This window comes from Corylus avellana, chromosome ca2, assembly GCF_901000735.1.
Source record: "Corylus avellana chromosome ca2, CavTom2PMs-1.0".
NCBI classification, from domain to species: Eukaryota; Viridiplantae; Streptophyta; class Magnoliopsida; order Fagales; family Betulaceae; genus Corylus; species Corylus avellana.
Window position 1 is genome coordinate 9,044,692 of NC_081542.1, and position 8,100 is coordinate 9,052,791.

Genomic DNA, 8,100 nt, shown 5'->3' on the forward strand with positions numbered 1-8,100 from the left:
TATATATATATATATATATATATTAATATAATCAACAGAATGGTTATCTATGGTTATATATAGACGTACGTTTATAACCATTCAGATCAGAATGGTTATATATATAATAGCCATTAATAATTATAATATCTAATTATAATTATCATTCTAATAAAAAATAAATCAGATTAAAAAAAAAAAAAATGGAAAACAAGTATTAATTTCCGACAAATTTAAACCCAAAGACAAGAAACTATATATATATATATATATATATATATATATATATATATATATAATCAACAATGTAAAATAAACCAATTAAAAAAAAAATTTGAACAGACAATTTCTCGAATGTTGTCAGAATTTCTGACGCAAGCCAAACCCAGCAATCGCCAAAACTTCTCTATATATATATATATAATAACCATTAATAATTATACCAATACCAATAACAACAAAAAATATCATCACCCCAATCTTTGTTAGCTGTAACCGTATGATCTAACTACATTTCCCGCCATACATTAATATATAGTACGATTTTAATTAGTGTACATTACCAATTATATATACATGTGATATTAATTGGCATGCATGTGATATATATATATACGTACGTATACATATATACCAAGTAATTTATACTAATTAATATGATAAACTTAATTTTCCAATCCAATGAAAATTAATTTTTTATGCCAATTAAAATTAATTATTTTTTAATACATATTTTTTATATCAATTATTAACAAATTATTTACAACTAAACAATTTATTTTTTTTGACGTGCTGGTTAGACACGTCACATTATTTATTCTATTATATAATTTTTCCTCTTATATAACACATTATCCATACAACACAATTACAATAAATTATAGAATAAATAAATTAATATTCTAGATGTATACATAATTAGATGTATTCTCACCGACCACATGTTTAGTGCTGGCCGAGTTCATGTGAAGTTTGCGGATCTTATAAAATAAATGTATTAAGTATTTTTTTATATATTTTTACAAAATTAATATGGCTAGCTATCATATTAATATTACTAGACTGATTTATGCATGATAATATAATGTATTAATTAATATTAATGTAATGGTTGATTTATATGTGATAATTATATTAATTGGTATATAATATATAAAATAATTATGCATGCATAGGATAATTAACATCATATATATGATATTAAATATCATACAATATTAATAGATTGATATGATTATGCATGTACGTGTATATATATATATATATATACATATAATATCGTTTATATGTTTGATATATATAATTAAAAGAATTTAAAATAATAATTTTTATTAGCCTTTTGACGTGCCATGCATGGCACGTCAAAAGCTTTGTGTGGCACGTCAAAAAAATAATATAAATTATATTTAATTTAATTTCATTATATTATATAATTAAAAATATAATAATTTATATTTATTTAAATTTAATTAAAATTATATAATAAAATCTTATTTCTATTAAAATTATATTTATTTTATCATATAATTTTTTCCTCTTATATAACACTTTATCCATACAAAACAAATACAATTAATTAGAGAATAAATAAATTAATATTCTAGATGTATAGATAATTAGATGCGGGTGCGTTTGGGAGTGCGTTTTTTAAAAAATAATCTGCGATTTTAAACTAAATCGCAATTTTAGGGTGTTTGGGATTGCGATTTTAAAAACGCAAATTTTAAAATCGCAAAAAAATCTGCGATTTTCATAAGCTGATTAGAGGGTGCTTATTTGAAAAAGTGCGAATTTAAAACAAAATCACGATTTCTATTAAAAAGATATTTGGCGCAATAGTTACCTTTTTTAGAACGGGAATGAAAAAAATACCAAGAATACCCACCTAAAATATATTTAAAACCCTTCCTTTCTCTTTTTTTCTGTCTTGTTCATCCTTATTGGTAATTTGGTCATGAAACCGCAATTATATGCTAATGTTATCAAAACACTCAATTGATAAAAAAAAATACTTTTTAATATGTTTTACCAAACGTTTGTGCGATTTTAAAAAGTAGCGATTTTAAAAACGCAATTTTTAAAATCGCACTTATTGAAATCGCACTCCCAAACGGGCTCGTATTCACTCACCGACCACATATTTGTGTTGGCCGAGTTAATGTGAAATTTGCGGGTCTTATAAAACAAATGTATTTAGTATGTTTTATATATTTTTACAAAAATAATATGGCTAGCTATCATATTAATATTACTAGACTGATCGATTTATGCATGCATGATATATATATACCAAGTAATTTATACTAATATGATAAACTATAATTTTCCTATCCAATCAAAATTAATTTTTTATGCCAATTAACATTAATTGTTTTTTAATACATATTTTTTTATATCAAAATTAAAATTAGTTTTGATATATATATACATATATATATAAAATTAAAATTAATATTTTTTTGACGTGTCATGCTTGACACGTCAAAACATTGACGTTCATGCATGACACGTCAAAAGTTTTTGGCGATGCCATGTAACGCGTCAAAACTTTATATAATATATATATATATATATATATATATATATATATATATATTATCAAGACGTGCATATTATCAAAAAACCGCCATACTGGTACCTAGGATGAGATCCTTTAAGACTTCACCCAGTGAGTGATTATGAGTTTAGTCTGTATGTCATAATGTTCAGATCTAATTCTTCTGTTAGCTCTAATTCCAGTTTGCCACAGGACGTGGTTAACTATGAAAACATTTTGGTTGATGATAATGCTGATTTTAGTAAGTGGAACATCCCAAAGCTGGACGCTAGGGATATCTACAATACTACTTGGTTTCAATCTTCTTTTAAGATTCAATATTCTGTCAAAACTGTTGAACAGACCTTTCCGGTCTCGGGTAATAATCAGACTATTACCTTGTTCAGCAAGCGTTTTGTTAACAATGCTCTTGCAAAGAAATTCAGATTTTTGCATGTTGGTTCTGTCCAAGTTGCAGTCAAAGCTTTGACTCGACTCGGTATTAATGCATCTGTTTTGCTTTGTTTGCGTGATGCTCGTTTTCTTGATTTTAAAACAAGCATTATTAGTTTGATTCAGTCATCTTTGTTTGGTGGCCCTGTCCACTTTGATGTTTTCCCAAACATGACTTTGAGTTTAACCGATGTTCATATTCTGAAAGCACTGACGCTGAATATTCTCACATCTGGTTATAACATGGAAGTTGGTAGCCATCCTATAGCTATCATCTATCGTGTTTATTACAAGTTGATGAAAACAAATCTTGATCCACGTGCTGTGATTAAGAATACTGGCGAATCGACTCTGTTGATTCAGAGCTCTACTCAGAATGCTCATATTAAAACTCCAAAAATGATTCGGTGGTCGGAGATTGAACTCCCCAACGAGTGGCTTTTGGAGAATGTTGCAAAACCTTCTCGAGTAGTTAACGATGCCTCTAATCTTGATTACATCCAACAATACATGGATGGATCTGTTAAAATCAATTTTGCTGATTTGGGATTTTCAAACAGAATTGAACGTCCCCTGTTGATTAACGAACGAAGGAATTCTTTTGCTGGTTCAACGACCTCAGAAGGACTCCGTCGTAGAGATAAAGATGTCGACGAATCCCTTAACGATTCTCCTCATCTTCATCCCACTGTTAATCCTGGTTTGAAACTCAAAGGAATTTCCACTGATTCCCAAGTTTCATCTACTTTTTATTCCACGAAAAATCATCCACTGACGGATGACGATCGCGGATCTCTTTCTCCCTCTGCATCTGATTTTGTTGCTCCCGTTACATCTGATTTTCCCCATCAGTGTAATGTTATCACTGCCCACATCAAAGACTTTTTCTCTGTTATTGATTGGAAAGCTTTGAACAAGGATTTTTCTTCAAAAGAAAATCGTGAGTTGAGGCATGCTTACCGTGCTAAGTATTCTCAAAAGGAACGAGATCGTATCAAGGTCCAATGGGCCGAAGCTATGATCGAGTCCCAGACTCACATTTTGTTTTTTGATTTTCTTCAAACCCATTTTCCGGACGAAAATGATTTGAACGTTGTCAAACAAAAGTTTGTTAAAGAGGATAAATCTGTCGTCAGATCTTCCCATCCTCCCACTACAAACACTCTTCTTGATGTCAACAATGATTTTGTTTCCCAATCTCTCCCTGATTTGTCAAAACTTTCATATCAAAAGACTTCTCAAACAGACCTTGAAAAGATTGACAAATTTCTTGATAAGTTTTCAGAAAATAATGCTAGTTCCTATGAACAAGGCATTAGCACCAATTTTGATAAACCTCCTCAAGAATCAACTGATTCTAACATCAGAATTCTTGAACAAAACTTTTGTAAGATTGAAACGGAATTAAACCTCCAAAAGATCTGGAACGGATCTGTCAATCCTACGAAAGATTTTAACCTTGCTCTTCTTAATAGAATCAACTACAATTGTATTAGTACTTGTTCTGTTCTGACCAATCAAGAAGAACAAAGCAATACTAAAACATCCCCTGAAAAAACTTTGGAAGAATCTTCAAAACAAAAATCCAAAGCAGTTACAATCTCAGACTTGAAATACGAGATTCGTAATATCAGGAATGAAATGGTTGATTTAAAAAAGAATAAGCAACTCCCCATCTCTGTTTTTGAAAAACCTCATTTTGTCAATTTAATCAACAAAGTGATTCCTCCCAAATGGCATTCTAACGTGCATATCATTGTTTCTCCTGATTTTACTCTTGATGTTATTGCTTTGATTGATTCTGGTGCTGATTTGAATTGCATCCAAGAAGGTTTAATTCCTAGCAAATATTTTGAAAAATCCACTGAACGGTTGCATTCAGCCAGTGGAGAAAAGTTGAATATCAAGTATGAATTAAACAATGTTCATGTTTGTCAGAACAATGTTTGCTTTCATATTCCTGCTGTTTTGGTTAAAAACATGACTGACAAAGTCATTCTTGGTTTGCCTTTCATTGCCATGCTTTACCCTATAACAATTGATGACACAGGTGTCTCAACTGTTAAAATGGGTTTTGAAGTTAAATTTCCTTTTGCTACTGAATCTGAAATTGATAAAGGTTGTTTAAATTTAGTTTCTGCTAAGCATAAACATCTCAATTTCCTCAAACAAGAATTAAGGTATAAAAAGATTGCTGAACAGCTCTCGGACGAGCTTTTGCAATCAAAAATTTCTGTTTTCAATACCTTGATTGTTGATTCTGTTTGTTCTGATTTTCCTAATGCTTTTTGGCATAGGAAAAAGCATATTGTCTCTTTGCCTTATGTTAAAGATTTCTCTGAAAACAAAATTCCAACTAAAGCTAGGCCTATTCAAATGAATGCCGAAACTTTAGATTTTTGTCAAAAAGAAATCGCTGATTTGCTTGCTAAGGGTATTATTCGAAAGAGTAAGTCTCCTTGGTCTTGTGCTGCCTTTTATGTCATGAAAAATGCTGAGTTAGAACGAGGTGCCCCAAGGTTAGTCATTAACTACAAGCCCCTCAATGATGTTTTAGAATGGATTAGGTATCCTATCCCCAATAGGAAGGATCTAGTCAGCCGTCTGGACGACGCTGTTGTCTTCTCTAAGTTTGATTTAAAGTCAGGATTTTGGCAAGTTCAGATTAAGGATAGTGATAGGTACAAGACGGCCTTTACTACCCCTTTTGGTCACTATGAGTGGAATGTCATGCCTTTTGGTTTGAAAAATGCCCCGAGTGAGTTCCAGAATATCATGAACGATATTTTCAACCCATTCAGCCATTTCACCATTGTTTATATTGATGATGTTCTTGTTTTCTCAAAGTCCATCGATGAACACTGGAAACATTTGAAATCGTTTCTAGAAACCATTCGATATAACGGGCTTGTTGTTTCTGCCAAAAAGATCAAACTCTTCCAAGATAAAATCAGATTTCTTGGATTTGATATTTCTAAAGGTCAGATTCGTCCTATTGACAGGGCGATTCAATTTGCTGATAAATTCCCTGATGTCATCACTGAGAAATCACAGCTTCAAAGATTTCTTGGTTCTCTGAATTATATTGCTGATTTCTACAAGGATTTGCGAAAACATTGTAAACCTTTATTTGAAAGGTTGCAAGGCAATCCTCCCCCTTGGACTGATATCCATACTTCTCTTGTCAAAGAAATCAAACTCCATGTCAAGACTCTCCCTTGCCTTGGCATCCCTTCTGATAATTCTTTCAAGATTGTTGATACTGACGCCTCTGATATTGGTTTTGGAGGTATCCTGAAACAAGTTGTTTCACCAGAATCTAACCCAGAACCTTCTGAACAAATTGTTCGATTCCATTCTGGTTCTTGGAATTCTGCGCAGATTAATTATAGTACTATTAAGAAAGAAATACTTTCTGTTGTTTTGTGCATTACTAAATTTCAGTCTGATTTACTCAATCAAAAATTTCTTTTAAGGATTGATTGTAAGTCTGCTAAATATATTTTGAAAAAAGATGTTGAAAATATTGCATCAAAACAGATTTTTGCCAGATGGCAAGCTATTTTAAGTGTTTTTGATTTTGATATTGAATACATCAAAGGCTCCAACAATTCAATACCTGATTTTCTTACCCGTGAATTCTTGCAGTGCCACAATGGCCAGCAACAAGGGAAAGGAAAAGGTTAACTCTGTTTTCAAGCCTTGCCCCTCCATCCCACTTGACATGATTCCCCTTGATTTTCTTGGAGAACCTGTAACCCATACTTCGACAGTTTTTGGGAAATCCCCACTTATTGTCCAGTCAGATTCTTCTGCTTTTCATGGGTATATTCCCCTTGCTTCAGATTCCCAGACGGAATCCAGCTCCCAACCTGGTTCTCAGACGGAACCAAATTCTAACCCAATTGTTTTATCATTCCCTTGGGTTACCCTACCATTCTCTCAATATTTGTTCTCTTCACAAGATCTCACCAGGACTCCTGGACAATTAGCCTTCAATTATTTCCCTGCTCATTTCCATTGGATCCCTGAGCACCCTTTGAAGGATCTATCATTTTTCACTGATATTCTTATCAAAACCAAATCCATCAAATTCAGGAATATTCCCAAGAAAGATAACCCTGGAATGGCTATCGGGACTGTTGCCTATATTGTTAAATTCATCTCTGTAGAAGAGTGGGGTTCTCACCCATCTCAGCTTCTTCAATCTTCTAATTCCCCAGTTTGTTTCTCATATTATGACTATGTCAATGCCTGGTTTCGCTTTATGCTTTACCAGAATTCTGAGTCCAAACACTTTTGGTTTATAACTTTCATTGAAGATTTCAATTGCCAGTTTCCCTCTTGGTTCAAACATTGGTGGGAATTTTTTGGCTTAACAATTGATGTTCTTCCTGGACCTCTTGTTTATGCTTTTCACCTTTTCTCCTCCCATGTTGGCTGTAAAGGCTTTATTGCCCACTACAACCCTGTTTTTCCTCCCATGCTTTATTTTGCCAGAGAATTCAGAATCCCTTGGTTTCTCAAATGGAAATACACCAGGAATCAAGAGAAAATTGAAAGGCGATGGTTTATGTGCAAAACTTGGACAATGTCTCCAAAAATTGGTCCCATTGTTAAAAAAGTTGAGCTCATGACAAGTAGATATGATGCAATTGTGCCATATTCTGCTCCTACTCCTCCTGTCCCCAAATATTGTTCTAAAAAGAAGCAATGGATTCAAAACTACCTCGATTCTATTGGCTCTCTTGACAATGAAGAATAATTCGGGGTTGAAGACATTGGGCCCCTAAAGGTCCTCAATGATCAGATTATTGGTCTAGCCCTTCAAAAGGCTAGTTTTCTCAGGTTTTCTCAAAAACTGGTTTCATGACGGCCAGTAAAGTTCAGTTCGACAGAGCTAGCCCGGACGGCTGGTTTCGGATTATTTGGTTCTCCCTGATCCCGGACGGATCACTGTTCATTTATACTTGGAGTTACTGTGCAAAATCACTGTTCACTTTTACTGTTCATGTCCGGACGACACGCGCAGGATTACTGTTCAGATGCACTGTTCACTCACTGTTCAAGTTTTGTCCGCCGACACTACAGTGCCGACAATCTACTGTTCCAGATTGATGCTTTCTACTGTT